The sequence below is a fragment of the Aythya fuligula genome, chromosome 16 (assembly GCF_009819795.1).
Source record: "Aythya fuligula isolate bAytFul2 chromosome 16, bAytFul2.pri, whole genome shotgun sequence".
In the NCBI taxonomy this organism is placed as follows: Eukaryota; Metazoa; Chordata; class Aves; order Anseriformes; family Anatidae; genus Aythya; species Aythya fuligula.
Window position 1 is genome coordinate 11,922,316 of NC_045574.1, and position 27,193 is coordinate 11,949,508.

Sequence of the window (27,193 nt, forward strand, 5' to 3'; positions counted from 1 at the left end):
AATTTAGTCCTAAGAAATGAGGTTTAAACGGCCATTGCTTTTGCATGTTTCAGTGGAGCTTGGAGCATGTTCAATTTTATTCCTTATCTCAAACACCTTAAAAAAGGAGAGAATTAAGGACAACCCTCCCAACCTGAAATACTTCCATTTTTCATTCACTATTGTGGTCTGTATTTGCCTGATGACAGATGTTAGTTTCACTGCCATTCAGTTCTTCTTTTTTTTTTCCCTGTACAGATGTGATTTACTAGATCATAAATCAGTCACTACTTTTGGAAATTCAGCTAACAGATGTCCTCTTTAGAGATTTTAATATAAACACCGTTAACCCACAGATTCTTTTTGAAGAAATGCCAGTTCCATAGAAGAATGCCAATTGGCATGAATATAACTTGAACATTTGACATATTAATAGATTTTTTTTTTCTGAGCAAAATAGATTTTTTTTTTTTTTTTATAGAGAAGGCATGTCTGCTTTACTTCTCTATTAGAGTCCCAGCTTGCAATATCTGTTTGCTTACAATGATGTCATTAAATAGAAAACAGATGCACTCATGAGCATCAGAAATCAATCATTGCTGTTGGCACTTTAATAAACAGCTGCCTTCTTAAATGGTTTGGAATAAACACTGATCATCACCAGCTCTTTTTGAAGGAAGATCGGTAGGTTATAAAACTGCTGATTGGGGGAGGCAGGGGGGACCTTGAAATTATAAACTCTGATTGAGTTATTTTAGACTGTCAAAAGATTTACAGTAGAAAATAATTGCAAGATACTGGCTGCACTGTAGAGTATCTGTCATATGGGCATCGGAATAGTGCCTGATATATTTACATGAACTTTCTTCTTCAGAAATAGATCTAATATAGGGGATTCAATTGTATTAATAAGTCATTTATCAAACTTGAGCACAGCAGAATCTTATTGCTTTATTGTGCAGTTTAGAAGGAATTTGTTTAAATATATCAAAATTCCTTCCCTCGCTCTCAGATGCAAACTAAGAGAAAATGTGCCATCTTCCTCCTTTTCAGGAGATTCTTCTATATTCAGGGCCTTTTAATGACCTTTGTATGGGCCAAGGGATTTCTGTTTGAGATAGCAGCTGCAATTTACAAAAAGTGCCTGGAAAGAGAGGACCGAATATCAAACAGTGGCACAGTGAAATAGCACATCACATTTCTCATACAGTACTCAGATTAGCTTCAACTCTACCTTGCTAAGTAGCTTATCAACAGAAGAGTTGTAAGAATAATTCTACAGCAAATGCTTCATATGGCTTACTGACAAAAAGGAGAGATATGTTACAATATATCCTGCTGTTGCTGGTAATCTGCTTGTTCTGGTCTCTGTTGCTGATGGATGTGCTAGGTATAACCTGCCCCCTCTATAGCTTCTGTGATTTTTATGTATGCTGTATTGTAGAATCAGGTCGTAATCTGAACCCTTTCATGGTGTCCCTGGACCGTGCTAGTGTAACTCCTGCTATTGTTGCAGAAAGTTCCTTGTATCTCTTTGTCATGGTCCTGTAAAAATGTCTGCAAAACAGATTAGAGCTGAGAAAAGGAGTTTATCTGAAGCTGAGGTTATAAGCTGTGTGAAGCATAGACACGGGTTTGACATGTGCATTTTGTGCAATGCTTTGCACTTTGGGATTGTGATCTATGGCTACAGCTTTTGGGAACTAATACAGATGATGATAGTGATAAAATGGCATTCATGAAAGTCTTACTGGATCCTCTGGAAATGTTACTCATCTCACCCAGAGCACCCATATATAGCAGTTCCATGCTGCATTCTATTATGAAAAATATTTACTCTAGCATGGTTACAAATGCTATTTGAAACCATATTCTTTGGTTCCAGACTGATGTATTATTTCATATTTAGCTCCTGTTTCCAAGTGGCTTGCAGAGGCCTGCTGAACTAGTATTCAGTGGAATCAACATCACAGCCTATCCATTTCCCTGGGGTCCTAATCTCTCTCTATTCCCTATCCCCAAGCATTTCACTGCGGCTGTTTCCTCCTTCTGTCTGTGCTGCTTGGACTCTGCCAGAGGGCTTTTTTTTTTTTTTTTTCCTCTCAGATCTGATGTTTCATACTGCTGTAGTCCCTGGCAGCAAGGAGAAGGAAAGAGGAAAAGTCCTCAACATCTTTCTGCATTGAGCAAAGCCAGTGCAGAAAGAATTATCAAAGATTTTAGGTGCCAAACTCTAACAAGTTTTTATTGGTCATATATGTGCTGAGATTTCAGGGGATGACCCTAAATGGCAGAATATGAACAGATTTGGATAACATATTTCTTGTGGGAAGTGGTAGTATCTTTTATTAGTTCAACCAGTGTCAGAAACAAAAATAGGCTGGCGTTATGGCCTAAGAGTTCTAACACAAAAAAGGACTTTTGTCTACCAGAAACATCTCCCCTTCCACTCCCTGTTTGTCACATTTAGTTTAATAAAAGAATGTTACTTCTGACAATAAGCCTTGTCTGCCTACAGTACTAGCTGTTATGTTCTTCTTTATAGAAGTTTTTCACAGTTTTATTACTGCATAGGAAAGCCCTGGAGCCTTTAAGTGCTTGACTGAGTGTGCAAATCAGATATTACATATACACACAGTTTTTATTTGCCTGTTGTTTATTTTGTGGACAATATCATGTAAACATTATCAAATCAAACTTTCTCACACTGCAAACTTTTCCTATAATAAAAGTAATGACTCTAGGAAATTCTGGAAAAGCTCACTGATGCCTTTGACATCAGCTGTCATGCAGTGGATGACAAACAAATGGTTTGCTTCGTTACCGAATATTTGACTACTTTATGTCCCGCTCTGCCTTCCCCACAAAAATGTCATACAAACACTTTGTCTTTCAAGTTCTGTCTCTATAACTGCCTAATGGCTGGCTGGGTTATCTGTTCTGGTGGTGTGCATTGCCATCATCGTGGACTGGTATGTGCTTCATTTATTCTCCAGGAATTTTTCACTGTATCTTAGAAATCCACTTAAAATCATGGAGCATAGTTTCTAGGTTTCATTAGCTGCAATACAAAAGAAGATTATGCTCCTTTTTTGTTGCCACTTGGACCTTGATGCACACTAAAAGCAGCTCTCCAGGAAATGAGTAGTGTAGGGAGCTTACATGGAATTGTTATTAGCACAGCTGTGTGGTGTCATGGAAGATATAATTCAGGGCTGGCTCAGATGAAAAATATTTTCAAAGGGAAATTTCTATTGCTGACTTCTTTGGGTCTGCTTGTAAAAATCAAGACTGAATTTCAGCTTTCTCAGAAGACAAAATTAATGAATTGGCTTTTACCTTGGCCTTGCACCCAGGTTGTCAGAATAAAAAGCTTGATTTACTAGTTTTTATTATGGGTGTCATTTATCCAGAATTTAAATTTTTCATTGTTAAACTGAATGGCATACCATAGAGCGTTATATTTCTGTGACATTTTTAATAATTCTAGATATAAGTCATTTTTTGTGGCTTTTTGTTCTCTAAACTCAAAAGTATTCACAAACATAGACCTGAAATTCAGGACAAGGTACATACATTTCCTGTAATGCCAAAACATTCATGGTAAGCAGAACGTATTTTATATTTGGTGCTGCTTTCATGTTACAGACCTGGATTTAAACCTAGATGATGGCAAAAAGATGATGTGGAATCTAGGACTATTTTTCTTAGAATCTGTATGAATATCCCAATGATAACACAGGCATGATTTGCTGACATTTTAGTCTGAATAAAGCAGTGTGCTTCCCTGGTTTTCATGCACAACAGAGATAAGACTGCGGTGTGGAGGATTGAGGAACAAATCTCCTTTTATGTAGTGAATTTTAGAAGTGAATTCAATTTCACAGAGACTTCTATGCATGAGTAGTCCAGTGCACTCTGTGAAGTGATGAGTGAAATTCTGGTAGTTCATTGGCACTCACAGTTGCAGCTGCCATTGTGCACTTTGCCATTGCTCACACACAGCCTTGGATATTAAGGGGCTTCAAGAGAAATAGTAGAGTTAGATAGAGAGGGAATGGCAACAGAATAGCAGATAATACAATAGCTTCTCCTTCACTCACTGCCCGCTATTCCATAACCTCCCTCCATGTCTTTGAAACTTTTTTTTACTAAAGATTGGCCTGAAACCTAACATCTTTTGACCTTGGAAAGTCCATTCAAATTTCATGACTTTTAGCCTGTATAATAAGCCAGGACGAATCCTTGTGCTTGAAGAAGCTTTGGATCTGAACTCTCACTTTGTGGCTCAGATGTCCTTCCGTCTTTTTTTTTATTTTCCCTCCCAATTTCAACAGTAAGCAGGGGAGCAGGGAAGGAACAGAACATTAAAAGATGTAATAGATGATTACGCCACATATCTCTGTTACATGTGGGTGTCTGTGAAGCTTTCATTGGCATAAGTGAAACAAGGAAAAGCCTCTCTCTCCTAATCAAATCCAGAAATAGGCATTACCCTTTTTTAGTTCTTCCATCTAATACTGAACCTGTAGTCACTGTCTGATGGGTATATAACATAATCTTAGGATTTGCAAAAGATTTAATTACACTGTTAGAGCCTAAAGATGTTTCTCTCTTTTTCTAACATGTTAATTTGCCTGTAGCACTCCTGTTTTATAAGCCATCAACTTGATATGGAGGAACTGTTGAAGAAGCATGTAAAGATTAAAGATCAGTTCTGTTGTTACACATAGCGCAACACTTTAATAAGACTGTATAGGCTGCTGAAAGATACTGCATAGCTAATTCATAGCAGGAAACTGATGGGTGTCAACTAGCAGTACATCACGGGTACGTTTCCGTGACTCACCAGCTGTGCATGAGAGTTTAGTTTTGTTTGGTGCAGTTATCTTACCTGCATCGTGATGTTATAATATGCACATCAGTAGATAAATGTCATACATGGCTAATTAATTTCTTTAAAGGGCATGTATTGCACAGCATATAAATGACAGGAGAACGTATCGCATTTTGCACAACAGTATATTTTGAATGAAACATCTTGCATTTTTTTTCACATCAGATGTGCTTAATTTTGATTTAAAATATGCATGATAAATGTTTCCTTACTAGTGTTGGTTTTTAACTCCAACCTTTTATTTCAAAGAAGAGAGTCATATTTCATGGGCTTCATGTGCATAGGAGAGGGTGAATACTCTGCTATGTGTGTCCAAGCACCGCTTGGAAGGCCAGCAACTTTCTGCTTTGTTTGCAAACTGAGTGTCATTGTGATACAGATTAATAAGGAAGCATATTGCAAGTGACTGAAAAGAGAGAGAAAATCAGAAATAAGGCCAAGGACTTCACAATATGAATATTACATTTTCACTAGCCAAATCAAGGTCAAACATGGTCAATAAGAACATAAATCTAAGCACCTGCCCACAGCATTTGACATCTATTGTAGCAGCAAGCATAACATTTTAGAGGAATTAGGAAAAATTCTAGTCTAGATAGTTTTTCTGGGTTATGATGACCTGGATCGAAGCATTCAAACTCCAGAATTACTGATCATAGCTGAGAACAGTGTTGACATGTAATTCATGAAGAAAAATGAAAGTAATGATAATTAAGCTGCAAAGCCCACCCCTCTAAATCAGTAGAAAAAAGGAAAAAAAAAAAAAAAAAGTAAATCATCGGAGCTATGTCTTTCCTCATTCTTTGCACAGGAGAAAGTAGCATACTTAATATCAAAAGAGCACTTTAAACTTAGCAGGGTGGCTTTATTCAGTCATTGCTCTCTTCCAGAAGTCTGTCCCTTCAAAGTGAGCAATATTGTTTCTTCCGCTCCCTCATTTCTTTTTTCTTTTTCCTATCTTTCTCTTGAACTGAATCTTCTGGCACTCAGGTACATGTGGTCCTGTCCCAGCGCTCTCCAGTGTGTGAGCTGTGGACAACAAGGCATCTACTATCAAAGCAAACGGGTTCCCTCACTTCACACTGTGATACTGTTTTTTCTGGCTACAAAGTTCTGAGCAGTTTGGGAGATGGGAGCATGCATCTTGCACTTGGTGACTCATCTTCAAAGTCACGCCTGTTGTTCCAAGAGCCTTTTAAGACTTTTTCCTCAAAATAAAATAAAAATAAAAATAAAAATAAAAGTTCATACCTAATGATCATGAAGTGATTGAACATAGCAAATGTGTACAAATTCTGTCTTATAAAATAGCAGTCTGGAGAAAGATGGAAGGTTGGTTTTATATCCTTTGTATTTAGAGCCAAATTCTGGTTCAGGAAAAGGATTTTGGTGGGGAAATGGATTATCTCCCAGCTCCTCAAATCATCTGAAGCTGTTCCTCTTTCAACCATACAGTTCTGGACGGAATTATAACTTATTTCAGCTTCCTCTTCACCTTTTGGCATTGATGTAAAGTGGGAGGCTGAATTTACTACTGCTAGAGCTTATTAACATTACTGCTCTTGCTCAGAAAGGATAATAATGCAAATTATGTGAGGAGACTCTCATGTGATATAAACCAGCATCAGTTTAGTGAAGTCAGTAAAGGTATGACAGTTTGCATCTGCAGAAGAGCTACTCCATTAGTCCATTTTATGATTGCAAGTTAATGAATTTCAGGATCATAAATATAACTGCACCGGTAATGTGAACATCAGTGACAGCCATCCATATCTAAGTAAGGCAGACAGTATGGGAGAAAAAAAAATCAGTCTTGTTAGGACATTACCAGAAAGAAATCTCCTTGGTATAACTGAAACTTTTGCTGCCAGCTCAGAAATTTGGCAAATATATTTGCAGATTTTTTTCCTGTATTCAGAATATTTCAGCTGTTACTGGAAATTAGAATAGTGGAGTCTTTTGGCTGATAACTAAGACAACTGAACACTGCTGCAGAATTACAGTTTTCATTTTCACAAAGGACTGAATTTTTGTTTGAAGACAGAGGCTTGAAATACAGTTTGACAGAGAAAACATTGATCGATCTCATTCATTGCAGTCCTCTATTTTATCTAATATCTTTGTCAGACATTTCTGTGACCTAGGCTCATTTTGGGAAATCCTGGACTGTGCTTGTAACTTATTGTGTATTTACATAGTTCTGTATAGAATAGCTTGGGGTGAGTTAGTTTCCCTCCTCTCCCCTAAGTAATGCAATTTTTATCAAGCCCTCAGGGAGCTAGATGCCCAAGTCTCCCTGAAATTCCCCCAACTCCATGAGGGTTCTTTGAAAATCACAGCCTAAATTCACAGTTTTTTCAGGTGGAATTCTCCAAACAAGTGAAATCAATGCCAGCGTATCTCACAGTTACACACCTGCAGCTCATTTTCTCTTAGGAACAGCTCACCACAAATAGCACAGAGAATGTAATTACTCGTAACTTTTTCTATTATTTTTCTATTAAGGAATTCCTTAATGCAAAAAATCCCACTTTTTTAATGAGGAACGAACAGAGAGATGTCTAAGCATCAAGAGGGTTTTAATTAGAAATCCTACCTGTAAGTACATCTAAACAGTCGGTAGCAGTCATGGAACACTTCTAATTATAATCATCATTTTGTTTTTCTCTCAGGTAACTTGGCTCATTAATTACTTTAAAAAAATCAGGTCTAGCATTCAATACTACTGTGCAATATAAAATTCAAATTAGACTAATATCACTACCAAAATATTATGAGCTGATTTATATTAATGATATTCCATACACACAAATATCAGTAGGTTAGTGTCTATAAATAAGTTGGATGTCATAGTCCAAATTTTTTGATTCCAGAAATTTATTTTCAGATACCAAAATTTTATTCCAGATACTTTTCTCAATTATCCTCTCTAGATTTCCATATACATATACATATATATATGCTGACTGCATGAAAACCCTTTTACTGTATGTGCATGCCACTGTAAATATATAGAGTTTGGATAACTACAGTTCTCACTAAATGTGCCACTGTGGTTCTGTAGGCACCAATTGGTCTGAGCATGTTGGTTTATATACACCCAAGGAATTCAGGACTGACAGCAATGATCCGTTTTAGGATACCCGAGCAGAAAACACAGCCTCAACAGACAGATCAGTTGACAGAAAGCAGTCTGGCCTTTGAGAGAGTTCATAGAACAAAATGGAGGTATCAAGATAATGAAAGTAAATGAAGAGTCTGTGAAAGTTCATTTTCTGAAGATGAATGTTTTCTCTAATTTCCCCTTTTTTATGTTTACGAGGAATCCCTAAATAACTTGACATGGAAAAGCTGGAAGACCTAAGAAACACAATTGTCTTAAGGGTTTGTGGGAACAAACTCATTGGGACATTATCCTTGAGCAGGTCAAAGGCCTGAAGTGGAAGGAGCCATCTCAATGTTTCTTTCTTGTCAATAAAGCCTGATATAAATGTGGATTATTACATTCTATGACTTTGAATTAGCCTCTGCATTTTGCTGTGCATCAGTAGCTTGCTTTCTCTGCAGAAACAGGACCCTTGGTTTCTGACATTGCCACATTCATTTCTCTGATGGCAGAGAAAAAGGCTCTGCTCTGGTTTAGTTGAGCTGATAGATTTAATCAATGCAAATAGCTTGATGATCAGTTTTTTATTATTTTGATGTATGCAGAGCAAAATATCTTCATGTATGTGGGCCTTCAATGCTGCTCCATGACAAATAGTGCATTACGCTAAAGTATTGCATGTGGCAGTAAGCACAGTACAGCTACACCAGCCTTTGCTTTTCAAAAATGTGATAGGATGTTTGTGAAAGTCAGTCAATGGTAGAAGGAACTCCAGGTCAGGAATAAGATGGGCACTGAATTTAATCCATTTTTTTGTGTATGACAGGGATGAACGGCATGTTTTGCAAATTGTCCATGAAGCTTTTATTAATTATGTATATTTCTGTGTTTTCATCTGTTTCATAGTCATGATTATAGATGCATTATGATACCTTTTTGTCAGATCAGTAAGCTCAGGACGTGGCAAGTGGTACAGATTTCTTTTCTTTCCTTGAAATAATGTCCTCACGTGGATAGTATCTCATGGGGCTGAACTTGAATTCCAGAATTCTGTTGGTTAAAGGAGTTTTGAGCTCAGCCTGCTAAAAATACAGGTCCTATATATTTGCTTTACTTTGCTCCTTTATGCCCCATTGACTTAAATGAGGTCACAATAGAAAATTGCTTTGAGTAAGACCCTGATAAAAACTACGGCTTTGAGAAAGACCCAGGCTAGGCAGAAAAAAGTGCTGGAAAATGGGACTACGCAAAGCTTCTCACCAATTCACTCTCTCCTGTCTCTGATGGAGCCAGCATGCTCAGCCTTACAACCCCTTTGCATCTGGTGGCTTTGGAGGGTTTTGATACCTGTTGGAGATGTGAGATGACAGAATCATTGTTGCAGATTTGATATGCAGAAGTGCAGACATTTTAAGGAGCCAGACCTTCCTTCTAAGGGTTCTCCTTTTGCTGTGCTATATTCAGCCCAGCCTTCATGGAAATGTGTTATCTGGATGTCTGCTCAATGAGCCCATTATCTATACAGAAAGCATCTTTGCTTTCAAGTTAAATATTTTCATAACACAGTGCTCCTTCTGGCACTTTACTCAAATTCACTTAGTTCCATGAAGAAAACTAACCATGAAAAGTCACTCTACTTAAAGTGACTGCATCAGAATATTTTTTGTGCTAGTTTTTCTTAAAGAGCAAAGGAATGCATCACCTTCACCCCAACTTCAGAAATGCAGTCCTTTCTCCCGCTTTGTGATTGTTTACCTATTCATTTGTTCAACAGATTATTTTTGTACTGTAAACAAAGACCTGGTGTTTAACAGAATTAATTTGACAGTATGCAGTGTTAACATATCACTAATATACAGTGGTGCTTGTTAAAAGATGTATTGAGCAACTAAGCTGTATTGCATTCAATAATAATGATGCATCTATAACAATGTCCATTTACTCACTGGGTGGCTGAGGGTCAGAATTGCTTGACACAAAGTTGTCTGATTTTTCTTGCAAATCTTGGTAAAAAATATACAGGTGATGTGTTTAGTAGGTTTGAGAACTGGTCTGTCTTAAAGTAGAACTAGGCTCTCTGTAATTTCTGTCCCAATTTATGCAATGGCATAACTGGAAAAATCTATTCCCTTAAGGAGAAAGAAAAAAAAAAAAAAAGTAAAAAAAAAAAAATAATAATAATAATACCCATTTGGTTAAATTTATCTGAACAGTGTCTAAACGGAATGCTTCAAAGATGGCTGTATTTTGTAACTTTAGCCTATTGCTCTGCAATTTAAGTCTTAAACTAAGTCACGGTATCAGAAACCTTACACTGAACCCCTGGTTTACATATTAGTGTCAAATTCAGATGACATCTGTTTCTTGGAAAGCCACCAGAATTTCTATGGGAGATGGAGTCCTTGCTCTTGAACAAACCAGGATGAGAATTATGATTAAGACTGAAATTTAAAGAGAACTGAGAAATTGGATTGGGTGCAAAAACATTCTTAGCTACTTTCTGTTTTCAAGTGCTTGAAATAAGTATCATTTTACAGAGGGGAAAGTCATTACTGTAAACGTCTTCCAGTTCAGTATATATAATAGATATGTCATACAGGAGATAAACCATGTTTAATTTTATTTTGCATTGCTGTTTATATATTTCATCTTCTGGGGAGGAGGGCAGGTTTTTTCTCTAGCCCTATTGTTGCTAAAACTGTCATATTCTGTTACAGTGCTGTGTAATATGTGCAATTTTTTCTCTCAGGGATCCAGAAGCCTTGTGTTGGGAAGTGCTGAAAGTTTAGGAGCTTCAGAATAACTGGAGGTAGTTTAAGACCTACTGAAGAGTGTTATGCCTTGGAAGATTTTAGATTGGATTTTATTTGCGGCAATGATGTTGATAAATTCCATCATTCATTTGGAAATTATATACCCATTAAGTAGCTGGATTGCACCTGAAGGAAGTGCAATGTTGTTCACTTTCTCCTGTTCTACTACTCAGAATTGTGTTATCACATAGGAGTAGTTAAATAAACAGCTGCTAAAGTTGGCATGGTATGCCAGCAAGAAACAGCTTGTGTGCACTAGACTGTCTGGTGCATTTGCACATTGCTGCCTTCTGCTGGAAGGCGTCAGAGCATCACAGCTGTCTCAGAACTGCAGCCAAAGCTAAATGGTCTTTTTCAAGTGTTTAGATGTCTGTGATTTAGTTAATAGAACAGGGATCTATATCTGGTTTTGCTGCCGACAGGAAGTACAACAGTTCAAGTTCGTCAACAGATAAAATATCTTCTCATGTTTTATAATTAGATTTTCTCTGATAAATGCTAGTGCATTGAGGTTTTTACCTTAAAATGTCCTTATTTACAACTCAAAATCTGAAAGGATGTGGGGTTAATCAAAAATATGGGGTTTTCTTTTAAATATTAATTTGTTTACATGCTGGTGAGACTTTGCATGGGCACAATTCAGCAAGAATGTGCACTGTCAGGAGATATTCAGACAGCACATGCTGTGTCCTGGTGATGGCCCACTCACTTTAATTGTACAGGACTTTTGCTTGGAGAAAAACTGTACACGTCTGTTGCTGCACCAATAATAAGGAAATTCACATAAATTTGTTTTCCTGTTATTGTAGTTACGTTTTCTCTTTTCTGTCTTAAAACTAAACCCGAACTATGCCCATAGTTGATGGATTACCTGAATGGAACATTATGGCCCTTATTTACTTGTGGATGTCACCTGGCATTTTTGGCATGTGGTAGTAGGACTGGAGCTGCCCAGTGACTATTTCTGTGTGACTGGGTGGGATGGGCAGATTGATCCCTACTGCAGGGTCATATGAGTATGCCTGTATGGTAAGGCCTGGGGGAGGAGAGGATTCATCAGAATTTTCTCTTGGGAAGGATCATTTCCTCCCCTTCCTCTCCATGGCGATGCAGTGGAAGAACTTAATCATATATTTAAGAATTATCTTCCTGTTTGGATTTCTGTGGGATGGTCTGAGCACCCTTAGAGGTGGCTGTTGCTGAATCACAGTCTTCTGGGATTTGAATTTTGACTCCTTAAAATGCACTAACATCTAGCTGGAGTATCAGCTACTAACCTTCATTAATTAATGCTAGTAACCTCTCCCCTTCTTGTCTCTGCTTCTGCATATGGCATATAGTCATTTCATGCAATCTGCCTTCCTAGAACAAGCAAGGTGTAAACTTCATTTTTATTGCTCTCCTCAGTAGTGTCTCTAGTTTATCAATGTACCTTCTGGTGAGGAGAGCCCTAAAATATATGTACTATATCAACCTTGAGCCAAGTTTGTGTAATTGGGAATTAATCACTTCCATGGTGTAATCCACTCCCTTCAGGTGCTGAGGTGCTGAATACCTTCTGTTAGATGTCAGTGTTCCCAACTTCTACCCAGTTCACCCTGTGTAAAAAGTTCTTAGCTCACAAAACTGAATCTCCTGTGTCTAGGATAAATTAGCTTATGCTTTCTATATGGAAGGACCATGCTGGTCATTCATTTTCAGTCTTTCTGTTAGTGTACTCCTATTACTCTTCTCTCCTCTTATTATTTTCCACCAACTGATGCTCTTTGTTCTTTTATTTCTGTTTGTATAATATTTTTTTCCTGTTCTTAGGAAATAAAAGGAAAAGATAAAATAGAAACTGTCCTGGATTTCTGCCCATCATTTAAAATTTCTTTGTTTCATGTAAGCTTACTATCTGTTCTCTGTTATAACTGTGGCAATTTCCAAAGCCTATCCAATTATTCTCTGTAGATAAATCCTAATTTGACTGGGACAATAGTGAATAAGATATCACACCATGAATATGGTTATTGCTTTCATCAGCTGTGTTATCTAACAAAGCTGAAAGAAACATGTCAGACAACTATGTGTACTAAGGACTCAAAAGAGATAACTTGAATGTGATTCAGTGCCACTAGATGACAAAGGTTACCCTAGCAAAAAGTCTTAACCTCCACCTGCCAGAGATCAGCAAAAAGTAGTCATTGTCTGTGTGCAACCGGAGCAAGAATTTGATACTTTCATTATAGGTATTTACTGTAGTAATGCTTGTAAGGGAGTTGTCATCTGTCTGCCAAACTTATACTTCAGTATGGAACTTTTTTTACTTTAATTATGATTTATTTTTATGTTTTTAAAGAAGAGGCTTGACGTTCTGCTCTACAGATCCAGATACAGGAGCTAAGCAAGCACATATTAATAGTACAAGAAACTCTTTCATGAATGTGTACATAATAAGGAGATGCACAGTGAAATTGAATGACTGCGTAGCTCTTGCTCTCATTCAGAGAACACACAGTTAGAAACTGAAGTTTTGCATATCCAATTTCTGAAAACTGCATTCACTGCCCTCCACCCAAAAATAAATAAATAAATGTTGTGGTGATCCAGAAATCAGAAAGGAGAAGGAGACATGGCATCAGATATCCAAAAAACTTTTTAAATGTTCAGAGCAGTAGCTGCTATAACATTGCGTCAATACATGATTTCATCTAAGGTGATGAAAGTCACCTAATGATGAAGTGACTGCCTGCTCTGAAAAGCTGGGGGTCACTGAATTGTCCACTTCCTTTCTAGGAAGATTACAGCTTTATTTCTTTAATACTTCTGAATTTTTACTTTGTAGAGGAAATTATAGTTTAGTCTCTAATCTAGCCCATGTGTATACTCCTTTTACGGTGGACACTTATCAGGCTATTCTACTTAATGTCATTAAATAAGACAATTGGGAAACAAAGTAATTTGTCACTAATCATCTCTGCTTCTTTGACAACACATACTGTATTTGTCTGTCCTTAAATGCAGTTCTGAACCATAACTTTAACTGGGAGATGTGTTGTAACGTTATCAGGGAATGATTCATAGTATTAGATACTACCATCCTGTTGCAACGCATCTTCTCTGTTACACTTTTTTTTTTTTTTGTCGCATTAATGTGAGTTGTGAGCAGAGTTCCAGAGGCAATATATTGCATACAGGAGTTGCTATAGAACATTAAGTCCATCTCATAATTAAATGCTCTATCTATTTTCTTGTAAACAATAAGACTATAAAAGAGGCAATAGAAAAAAATGATGTCCCGAGTGTAATGGTTTATACAAAATATTGCCAAAAGATCACAGCATTATAGCCTGCTAGGAGTGCCAAGTCCTTTGGCTTCGTCCTTAACCCCGTAGAGTAAAGTTAGTATCATCCATGGGCTTTTGAACACAACAGATCGTCTCTTCATGGGTTTTGAGCATTGCATGGCAAGGATTCCCCAGCTAACGAGTGAATACATTTCTCTGGATACAAAAGTACTTTAAAAAAGGAATTTTGTAATCAATTTAAAAGCTAGATCTGAATTAGTATTAGATTTTCCTTATGTTTAATTAAGTCTAATTAAACAATGCAGACATCTTCCTGTCACCTGTGGCATGATTATGTTAAATATTTAATGCTTGTGAAGGATTAGACTGCACATCTAATCTATATCTAGCAATCTGTTCTCTCTCTGGAGTATTTTTTTTATTTAGTTCTGCATTTGTATAATGAGTTGCATTTCAAAGGAAATTGTTAAATACTTTGGTGGGAAGGGGGACATGTCATGCTGTACTGTTTGGAGAGGAGAATATTGCTAACTAGGCATGCAATGTGTAGGCTGTAGTGCACTGCCAAAGCGGTATAGCAGGGATTCTTGCAGCCTTTCTGCAAGGAGAGGGAAACAAAATCAAACCTTTCAGTTTGTTTTAGGAGCTTCAGTTATACCCCTTTTCTACAGCATAGCCAAATGATTAAGGACTTTGAAAATAAGAACACAGGGTTCACATTGAAAATATCCCTTGCAGCATGCACACATTTCAAGGTTGCACATTTCTTAGACTTGTTTTCCCAAGGGGCTGTCAACTGTGTAATAGAAAAATGTATTTGTACATCTTTCCCCTTCTGAGGCCCCCTCCTCCTTCCTAATCTTTGCAGTGCTTCTGAAACACAAGAATGCATATCTGGTCACCTCTTGGAACTAACCCGTTTAAAGGAGAAGCCAAGGGTGTTTTTCTGGGAGCAACAACTTTAGAACATGGGGGTTTGCATCTGGTCCTAATAATCATTATCTATATCAAAACCAGTGAAAAAAAATATTCAGATATTCCTCAAAAGTGGGTAAAATATATTCTTATTCATGCTATAAAAAGCCTATAAAAATCCTTTGCTAGCAGTTTATTTGCATTAGCCATTATTTGTATCTAAGGACAAAAGACAAATTCACATAATTATTTTTCAATTGGTTGGGTCTGTGTCTGTGTAATCATTTTTTTCACAGTGTATGAAACCTTTTCTCAATAGACCATAACAATAATAGCTATTTCTTATTTACAACTTGAGGAGAAGTTCCAGCAACCGGATTTTATTATGCAGAGTGAACTTTTCAAAATTAAATTAGCAGAGCTAACGTGGTGGCCCATAGTAAACTAATTAGTTGTTAGACTGTTGGCAGAGGTAGTATCAACTCTTTCAGGCTTCCTAACAAATATCCTTAAAATTGCAAGTAAAGCTTTTATATTATATTTTGGGTAAGCAGACACCCATATGAAAGTATGCATCCTCTTTAGTCAAAATAAGAAGATAATGTCATATAAGAAGCAGCTAAGGAGAAGAGAAAATAACACCCCAAAACACACTGATCAAAAAAAAAAAAAAAAAAAAAAAAAAAAAAAAAGCAAAGCTCAGTCAGTTGTATAACAGCTTTTCGTTACTACAGTTTAAGTAGCCTGAACACTGAATGGTAGCTTTATGATCTCTAGATAAGCCCACATGCTTTGATCTACAAAAACTGTATAACGTTCAAGAGGACTTTATTAAACAGAGCTCAGTAGGGTAACCAGAGTCAAACAATGATACTCAAACAAATGAACACACCCACTGATATGTACGGGGGGGCGGGAAGGAGGGGTAGAGAGAGAGAGAAGGAGGGAGGCTATGACTTGAATAATGTCTTCCTGGCACCTGTTGAGAGGCTACATCATGTATATTCAGCAGCCTAACTGGCTTTTCAGAAGTAACTTTGCACTTATGTAAAATTAATAGGGTATTCATTATGAAATCCATGCAGCATCTTATTAAAAGTGCTCTGTCACTGAAAGGAGAAGGTGGAGGCTTTTTAAGCTGGGGTTTTGTTGCCCTCTAGTGAATGAGGTCAGCATTATGCATGTGAAATTATTTTGATCACTGCATAATTAATGTGTTCTGAATTGGTACAAAAGTGCAGCCAAATTGCATCCTGTTCCCACTTGAATTAGTTAACCTAGAGATACTGCTTCTTACAGTGTGTTGCTTCCTTTCCCGTTCTTTTCTTTTCTTTTTTTTTTTTTTTTTCCTTGCAATGAGAATGCATGATTGTGCGGGTATCATGATAAGGCAAGGTAGCCAGAGACAAGGAATAAATCAACTAAATGGATCTGCAGCACAGTAGCTTTAATACATTGGTATATACTTAATATGTCTCCAGAAAAGAATGTCTAATTATACTGTCATGGCACAAAATGCATTTTCAATAGTGATAAATTATGCCATCATTTACTTTCTGAGAACATGCTGAGATTTATGAAAGATTACTGCAAAATTATCATGCTAGGATTAAAAAAAAAAAAAAAAAAAAAAAGCCAAATGCAGTTACCACTGGCATCAAGAAAGAAAGAGAAGAAAGAGAGAGGAAAAAACTTTCTGTAGTGGAAAGTTGAGTAGAATTGATAAAATGATATGCTGTATAAAAATATGCTACTATAGAATGAAATTCAGCTTTACGTCGTGCTTTTATTCAGAATTCGGTACCTGCTAGAGCATATCAGTTAGGCTCAGACAAGTAGGTTGTCCCAGTCCTGGCTATGGGGCCTAATTCTTCATTGATCAGAACTTGACATTTTTGCTTATCTGGTATAAAACAAGTGTAGTACCAAGCCACAGAAGGGCATGTTAGAAACTATGAACTTATTCATACTGACCTTTACTCAAAACAGCTGCCAACTCAACACCACTCTGCAGTGCACATATGGAGGCTGCTGGTTCTGGACATACGTGTTTGTTTAAATCTTCATTCTAAGGGGTTGCTAGAATTTATCTTTTTTCCATCACATTTTTTTAAATAAATCTACGTGTTTTTTGTTTGTTTGTTTGTTTGTTTTGTTTTGTTTTGTTTTTAATTTAGTAGGAATCTGCACTGCCATTGCCATAACCTGTCTTTAGGATTGCCAGTAGTGTATGTGGAGTCACCCCTGTCTGCAGGCTCAGTAGTGACATTATCAGGAAACTCGTCGGCTCCATCACCTTCTTCACATTCAAAGGGAGCATCATGCTTCATGCAGTGTGCTTTTTTCAGCATCACATACAACCCAAAAGTGAGGAAATTCTTTGCTTCCCTCCACACGTCCTTATACTTATTCCTTTTGTGAGGTGAAGCTTTCTTCACTTGGAAGTATCTACTATGGCCTTGATTCAGAGACCAATTTTTTGAATAAGATTTTTTTTTCATTTGTTCTAATGGGATTGGGAAGAAGCATAGTGTTTTCATCATACAGGCACCACAGTCACCTCATGTGATTAGAGAATACAGTGTTGAAACAACAACTATTAAGGATGAAGATAGTCCACAATGATATGGGACTGGGTAACCCGGTGAGGTCAATTAGAGGTTTGGATGAGGTTCACAGAAAGACAGCCAAGTCCTTTATTGACCACTCTGGGAGAAAAACAGAACTTAGAAGCAAAGAGATAAATAAAATGTTACGGTGTTTGCTGAATTCCGTGAAAAATGGAGAGCGGGTAAAGATCAATATTCTCCAAATAGAGAAGGACAAAGTTAAGGCAAAAGTATTGCTTTCCAAGGCACTGAGGTGTGTACAAAATAGGGGCACAAATTCTGAATTCTCCATGCAGAACAACTTTTGCTGTCAGCCTGTGGTGAAAGCACTATGGATTCCCCCATTTAATCCCAGTTTCAGGGATGGAAGGTGGGGTTGGGGGGTGAGGGGAGGGTGGAGGAAGGGGGGAAGATGGTATTCTGATCTGTAAACTTTTATAACTTTTATGAGAATTTTATCTGCATACACACCTTGGGGTTCTGCCAGGACACCTGTAAAAATAGTCCAATCTGATTATTTGAAAGTGTATGAAGGGTTGCTAGTTCTAATGTAGCTTTTATTATTATTATCACTATTACTGAGTGCTTAGAGTACTACTGAGTGCAGAAAGCCTGGATGGGGATGGAGTGGTTGGGAGAAATAAAATATTTGATCAAGATTCTTATTTACAATAAATCAAATACACTCAGGACTACCCAAGCAGACTCACCTGCTTTCCAATAAAACAAGATACCACTGAGTGTACTGACAACATGATGGCATCTTTAAGTAATCCATTTACAAAAAAGAAAGAGAAAGAAAAAAGACTTTTCACCTTTCACCTATATTCTTACAAAATTAAAAAGGAGAACTTTTCAGCAAATCTTTCATGGTACCATTCAATTTTTCCACCTATTGGCTATTTTTATTTCCCCAGCTGTTCACTGTAATGGCACTTTCAGTACCATCACATGATAACAGCATTTACAGTAATATATAGTATACAGTTCATAGTCAATAATGTTGCTACATCCACTTGTTTTGCAACATGTATGATCTAAAACTAGGAATGTGAAATAAAAATGTATATGTTATTGACTGAAATGTTAGAATATGGGAACAGATTCTGGTCTGTGCCATGTTATCGCAGATGTGAGGTGACAGTATTGACTTTGGTGCAATTTGATCGCATTTTGTTAAGCATAAGTGATGTTGGTTCAGGCACATTTTATCGTCTTTGCTTGATGTATGCAGCATAGCCTCATAAACTGCAGCACCTATTGCTGAATTGCCTTTCAACATTCTAGCTCTTCTGTAGCCACTACAAGACATTTTCTTGCAAACAAAGGTGATTGGCAGTTGTTTCATTAGTGTAAGCTATCTAAGAGACACCAGCCTCAAATTTGTTCCTAAAAAATTTTTATTTTTTTTTGGAAGCTCTTACTTGTAGTCAGTAGTGTATACTCATGGCAATACTAAGATAAACAATTTTGGTATACTTTTTTTTTTTTTTTTTTTTTTTTAAGAAATTCAAATCCATCTTTTAAATGCTTTACACTTTCTCCCTAACATTTATTTTTTTTTTCTCACATGGTGAAATTTTTTAAATATTGCTGGCTTCCTGTATGAGTCTACATACTCTGGAAAATACTAAAAATAGATGGGATGGCATTGAAAAGTAATATTTACAATATTTACTGTTTGTGAAATCTAACATATTTCTTATGCTTAAAATAAAAAATATTATTGCAAATATTACAGTGAAGGTTGGAAGTGTTTCCTAATTATATGGCAACTACATTAGGGAATTTTGTTGCTGTTCACAAAATGGCTGAAAGAATGGGCCTACAATGTGTTTTGTTTGGTTTCTATTTTTTTATATTTTATTTTTTATTATTATAATTTATTTATTTTTCTCTACCTGCACATTCAATACAGAGGTGATAATTGCCTTTTTTATTATTATTTTATTCACAGCTGGCTCTAGATGATAAGCTTTCTTTTAGTTAAGCACATACACTACTGATGTACTTGCTTAGTTTCTTGTTTCATCAGATGTGGTCTGAGCTGATTTTTGTATCTCTAAAATGAAGGATACATTTTGTCTGAGTATGCAAATTAAGTACTTTTGTAATTGAAACCCACTGATTAATATTTTCTCTGGGAGGAACAGGGTATTTTGAGAGTTAGGTATTTCTCCCATTCATTCAGTAATGAAAGAACAAGTAAATCAAATGTCAGAATACGCGATCAATGGGAGCAGGAGAGCGATCCAATCAGCAAGCCACTGAAGCTCTCCACTGCAGGAATCTTTGTGTCAGGAGGTGATGAACATCTATGAAAACAAAATTAGATGACATTTTTGTGCTTTGTATTTTTATTTATTTTTGAACATCTCTGGACAATCAATAATGGAAAAAAAAAGCAAGCAAACAAACAAACATACAAAAAAACCTTGAATGTTTCCACATTCACCAATCTTTACTTTCAAAATGAATTTTCAATTTCTTCATATTTGCAGAATCATATTTATTACATTTATTACACTGAGTACAATTTATGCAGAACAAATATTAGTTGCATCACAAACTGACCTACTAAGCTCAAAGTCTACATGAAAAAAAAAAAACACAGTTGTGCTAGTAAGATTTGGCTTCATTTACAACACATCTGCAACATGAATCACTTGAAAAACTGCTTTTTTTCTATTACTGAATGAGCTTAAAACAAGACATTAAAAACCAAAGAGATATAATTTATGCATGTATGTTTGTTCACAAATGCCTTTCAATACAATACGTAATTAAGGAAGTCATATCTGAGTGTGTTGTTTCCACCACCCACGTAGCACTTACTTGCAACCCTAGCTCAGAAATGTCATCTCATCATTAGTGAACTTTTGTATCATGATTGCTGTAGAGCTTTCACAGTTTGCTGCATAAAGTCTGGGTGACCTACAAATTATTCTCTATCTCCGACTGGTGGGAATAATGGAGTGAGAACTTGGAGTCTGTAATTCTTTCAGACTTTATGGTTTTGATTAATGTTGTGTATTCTTATCATGGATCTATATAGCCCACTCAAATTTTGTTGTTGCAAAAATTTTGACTGAACACAGGCAATATTTGGATTTTCACACCCACCCACACAAGAACTCTTTATTGGGATGCTATTGTCATTGGGAAAGATTGTCATAAAAATAAATAAATAAATCAAGAACTTCTTTTTATTTTATTTTATTTATTTTATTTTATTTCATTTTATTTTTATTTTTATTTTACTATTTTTTAAGGAATACCTCAGAATTTGAAGGGAAAAATAATATCTTTCCTGCTGAATTATTCACACATTTTCTTGGTCAAGAAGGCTCTGATCTCCAGTTAGATTCTTTAGAAACTGTAAATACAAATAAAGAGAAATAATGTTTGCTGTCATCTCTTAAAAATCTCCACTGGTTGCTTCATTAAACTGCATGCAAAATCTTAAAGCTTGGTTCACATATAGGTCCTTTCCTTTCTGCAGTATTTTTCAGTACTCTTTTGCTGTTTGTTCTCCTTATTATTAGTGATTCTGAGGATATTTTGTACCTTGTGCACATTTTTCTGTATTAAAAAATCTAGGGGTAAATGTTGCTCTTGGCTGTTTTGGAGCAAATCCAGAATTAACTTTATGCTGTCATGGAGCTTCCTTCATTTCTGTAGTGCTTTATATCAGTGCTTTGAGCCAGAGTCCCCACATAACATGAAATTTAAATTCTAGACAGCAAAAATATTTCAGTGAAATGTTTTTTGATTTTTTTCTCATTAATCAAAATAACACATTTCAGAGAAAAACAAGCTCTGATCATTCTGTTTATGAAAAACTGAAAATGGATTATCTTTTTATAAAATGTAAATCCCTGAAACCTGAATGACACATTTCAACTACCCACAAATCAGATTTTCTTTCCCAATAAATTTCGTTTCTAGTTTTGTTTTGTTTCATTATAAAAACCTAAAGCCTGTCAAAATCTCAGAATGACACATACAACAGAAAATCAGATTGCTGCCCACCTCTATTAGTTACTATAATAGTCTTCGACTATGAGGAGGAAAATTGAAGCACTAAGAACAAAACTGTTTCAATGACAAGATGATTCTGAACTTCTTATTTTCTGACAAATAAGAGGAGTATCTTTACTTGTGCCTTTTCTACTTTCCAGTTTTCTGACAGTTATTTCTTTGCCTTCTTCAGCCCAACAGAAATGAAAATATAAATCTTCTTGATTTAAAAACTGCAAATACTTTTCTGTGGCTATACGACTGTGCATATATGTGCTAGGTACATTTTTATATGGTACCAATTAGAATTATGCATGTATTAAGGCTTATTTTTTATCTGACCCTGCCATGATATGCATTTATAATAAGAATTTGTGTGTTTTTCATGAGCACTTTTTGCTCCCTCAGAGAAGTAGTAGGTTGGTGTGTCTTACTTGACAGATAAGGGTGGCATTCACTCAAACAGGATCATCAAAACCAACATTCTTTGACAGAACAGGCTGCATAAATAATGTGCATCAGCTTCTACCCTGACAGTGTAAGTGTATATCCTCCAGTACTAGTTTCCACTTGTTTCATCCAGATTGTTTAATAATAATGAATAGATCATGGTCCCGTATACATGTATGTATGCATATGTATGTATGTATATTTATACATAATTCATGTCATAAATATCTAGTTTGGTGTGGCACAGAGACCATAAGTAAAAGTAGTGATGTGCTATATAGACTCTGGTCTTTGCTTGACCTAAATGGTAAATCAAGATTCATAATCCTGCAGATCATTTCTCTTGGCAAGAGAAATAGATTAATGCAGGTTATGATGATAGAGATTTTAGAGATTTTTTTTTTTTTTGGTTTGTTGGTTTTTGTTTTGATTTTTTTTGTTTGTTTGTTGTTTTTTTTTTTCCTTAAAGAACATGCAGAATTCATGATCACCACTGGAAAGTTCTTTTGCTTATCACTCCTGGCTTCCTGGCTGTTTCCAGTCATTAATTGGTCCCAAATTGATCATTAAGTTTTTTTTAGTCTACCAGTTCTTCTAAGCTGTATGTGGTGCTTTCTCTCTTTGGTTCTTCTGTCACATAAATCTTCATAAACAAGAGTCATTGTCTTTCATTCCATGTGTCTTTGGGTTTTGGTTTGTGTCAAGTTTTTCATGCCATACAGAGGCATAAATTCTTGACATACTCCCTTTTATTTATAACACACCAAACAACATGACAAAAATAGGACACTTTTTTCTTTTTCTTTTTTTTTTTTTTCTCGGAGCTTCATTTATTGGGCAGTTTTTATACAACCTTACTTCAGTAATAGTTAATGTACATGTGATTAGTATACAAAATGGATAACGTCAGCAGAAGATTTAGTCTCTGTAATTACTACATCCTCATATGGCCTTTAAGCTCCCTTCTCTGTTCTGTCTTCCCTCTCTCCATGGGACAAGAGACAGCCTTTGTTTTATAAATCACTGTGCAAATCCCTGTTAATTTGTAAACTATAATTTACACAGCATTGCAGCACTTCAGTACTGAAGCACCTGAAAAAAAAAAAAGCTGTATAGAAAATGTGCAATATTGTCTGCAAATTAGCCCACAAGATTGTGGGGTGTAAGGTCCAGATTTCTGTGTCATTTACTGAAAAAGAAAAGAATTTGTACATTAATGTACAATTAGTAACAAAAAAGTAATATCTTCATTGAACAGGAAGGAAGGAATGGAAAAGGGTCCCCAAAAGAAAGGTTTCTAACTAGAACTGTTGGCACCATTCACTAGAACTGTTGGCTAATTCAGATGCTACTGAATTTTAGCAGATATGATACATTAATAAAGGTATTTGTCCTGCTGAGTCCCAAACCAAGTGCCCTCCACACAAGAATAGATGGCAAATGAGCTTTTCTACTTTATTCTTTCTTCATTATACTTGAAATGCAAGACTTGGTCTTCTTGAACAGTTCTAGTCTACCTTGATCTCCCCACAATATGGGCCAATTCACAATACTTAAAAAGTGCCTAGTCTAACATAAGTTTAGTGTATTCTAGGACATTTGTACCTTTCAGATTAAACCTGATTATTACCACGTATTGTGCATTCTTGATGGCTAAGGGCTACTATGGGAGATTATTTTTTCAAATGCTTTCAAATAAATTGTAAGAGAAGATAGAGGAGATACATTTATCAAAGATGGCTTTAACATTTCTGCTTAGGCACCAGAGGAGGGTTTAAATTTTCAGGAGGGTTGAACACCTTCTAAATTTTTGACAACTGCACTATATTTGGATAAGCAAGTCTTTTCAGAGACATGACCCTTTTGCAGGTATCTGACTGGAAGATGAATTCTTTCCCAAAATAAATAAATAAATAAATAAAATTATCAGTCATTGGAAGAGAGAATTTTGTCTGAAAACTGGAAAGTCTAGCTTTTTTCTACCCATGTCATCAGATGTGTTGTAGATCACCATAGCACCTGCATACCCCGCAGTCGCAGTGTATCTCTCTTACCTGGTAAATTCACCCACACTGAGCTACACACTGCCACCCCTAAGCTGTCCCAAATCCCTAAGCTAACACGTTTATATAACTCTGAAGTAGTCTGTAGCTGTGTACAACTGACTTAAATTTAGACTGTCCCACTGACCGGTATTTGCAAAATGATGCATGGAAAGTTGTGCAGATAGAAATAAAGACAGCTCTCTTTCAAACGATACTTAACCTCACCTTTTTCCTAAAAGTAGTTAGTGTCATTGTTAACTGATTATTAATGCCACCGTCTGGCCTTCTTTACTGATATGTGCCATTAACCAAGGTTGTTAAGTCCAGTTACGTGCTCACATCTTTGTTGGCCCTGGCTGGCTACAAATACCATCATTGTGTATTGCCATAGGAAGCTGTGTAATCATTCCACTACTCAGTCAGCTGTGAAAACAGTTTGTTCTGAAATCCAGCACTCAGTGCGGATTTTGTAGAGCAAGTACAAGTTAAAGCAGTGTAAACAGAAAAAATCTGCACCAGAATAGCAGTGATTCAGTGGTGTGCTGCTCTATGAAGCAAAGGATCTACTGCTGGATCCAGTATTTGTTAAGATTGGTCAGTGTTTTCCCATATATCTCTGTGATCTTTAGACATGTCTTTTGGCAATTGCCATATTTTCCATCAAACACAAGGTTGGAAGGAAGACATGCTCAAATCCACCATCAGTCCAATGTGATTTCATTACCACCACATCTAGTCTTTCACCAGTTTCAGGAATACAATTAATCCAAGTTATGTAACTGATTAGCAAGCTGTATATTCAAATTAAAAATATATATAGTAGATTGAAAATATGGATGGTAGAGGGCTTCATCTGAAATCTGATCGTTTGAGTATGAAGCAGCTTAGCAGGAGGGAGGTTGCACCTAGCTTGGGTTGCTGGTCGGTCGGGAAGCTTGGAGCAATCACTGCAAAGCAGAGCAATGGCTTTGTTTGCTGTTTGTTCTGGTGAGAGTTGCACTTCAAGGTTTTGAAGGAACATTTGCATTTCCCAGTCAGATATGGGCAATCAGTGGTCTGGTAGGGAAAAAGCAAAACTCATTTCTAATTGAATGTAGTATTCAAGGGGGAGAAACAAGACAAATAGATAGATACTTACGTAACACTAAATTCTCCCTGTTCCTTCTTTTGTCCTAACCTCCCTGGTTTCAAGTCTCAAAGTGTGAACTTAGTGCAAGCTAACTGTTTACACTGGCTCTGTACCTTCTGTGCAGTGTGAAAATTTCCTCTTTCAGGCTTTGTCCAAGAATGTCCAAACTGAGAGTTGGTGGGAAGTGCTGAGAATGCAGTGAATCCATCCCAGAGTATGCATGCTTAGATAAAGTGCAGCTAACTTAGATATGCTGCCCAGAATTCACTGGTAGGATTTCAGAGATGGGACGGGGTTTGTGCTTGGATTTGTTTGCTTCCTTGTTTGTTATTTTTTGGCTTTGAGGGAAGAAAAGTAGGTTTAAGTTATGGTCAGAAACTTGGCAAGTTTAGAATTGTTTGGCAAATCCAATATATTTCTTGCAAAGTTTGTGAAACATCAAACTGCTTGAGGTTGGAACATCTACAATAACAAGTAAGAAGCAAATCATGACAGACTGACTAGGGTGTTAAATAAAGTCACAACAAAGCCTGTTGCAGGTTTTCTGAGAAGCTTTGGAAGAACACCTGACAAGTCACATTAATAGCAGCAGTTATTGTTTGATTACTTTAATGCTGTGAATGCAAAGGGGCTATTATTTTGACTTGCTGTCTCCTCTAGAAACAGTCTTTTGGTCATCACATCCTAGCTTGCAAAAGCTGCTGAGCAATTTTATTTTCATATTAATTTACAATGTCCCTTTTCTATGGGGAGATGATTTTATTTTGACAGAGTGCAGTAACACTCCAGAACTCCTAATACCTAACGTATAGAGAAGGTCATGAATTCATATCCACTCTGGGGTGAATATAATAGTGTATATGCCAGAGATGGATGGCACTTGTGTTATGCTACACTGCTATGGAAGACAGTAAATCATAAGATGTTACTTCTCACCTTGCCGAAGTTGTAATATGGATATAACATTTTTTTCTATTGAAATATCCAGTTAGGGTTGTGGAAGGGCAGGTCACACAGAAATGGGCTTCCCAAAAACTAGCATTACCCCTTCAGGGTAACTGATGCACCTTTTGAAGACACAGAGAACAGTTTTGACAGTCAAAATCAATAAATACTTGGCTGTCCATCACTGTCTCCTAGCATTGTCGTAATGAAGTTTCCTCTTGACATCTGATTATAAACAAGAGATTGCATTGCTATTGCTGTTAACACGTTCTTGTACTGCTCTTCTTGCAGGTCAAACCCACAGTGCACAACTGGTTAGACAGTCCATGAGAAACCCCATGAAATTATACTTGGGGAATACTTCAGGGTTTGGGGATGTATATTTTTTCCTTTCCTTTGCTCCTCTCCACTGCCTTATCTAGCTGTAAATATGACAGGCTAATCGTAGGCCACAGTTACTTTCAACAAGGCTGGCCAACACATTTCCATCACCATAAAAGGGAACACTAGCACGGTGTGTCTTGTCCTTTTTGCCTGCCAACATAGAAAAGAGCAGACTTTGCTGTCTGTTGCCTCTAAATGAAAATGCTTTGCTCCTGGGGAACTCAGCTCTCCCTGAAGTCCTGAGAACTGGTAAATAGCAAAGCTGAATTTATTACATTTGGAGATACTGGGGTGGGCTTAAGTGTAAAGGCCAATTAAGTGTACAGCGGAGAGTGGGACAAAATGTTAGGGACAAACATGCTTGCAGTAGCTGAAGAAACTGCCGCACCTGAAAAAGAAGTGATGGACTGGTTTTTGTTCAGAGATGGGTTCCTGGACAGGGCTGACCATCTCTCCAGCCAAAGTCTTACATTTTTACTTTTGTTGCTTAATTTGTGTTTGACCAATAAATCATAGATCAGAATGAGAGATGAAAGAGGTTTTTAAAGAAACAAAATGGTTCTATATCCTTTCCTTCCTTTATTTTTACTGACTTCCTTCATCTGGATTTT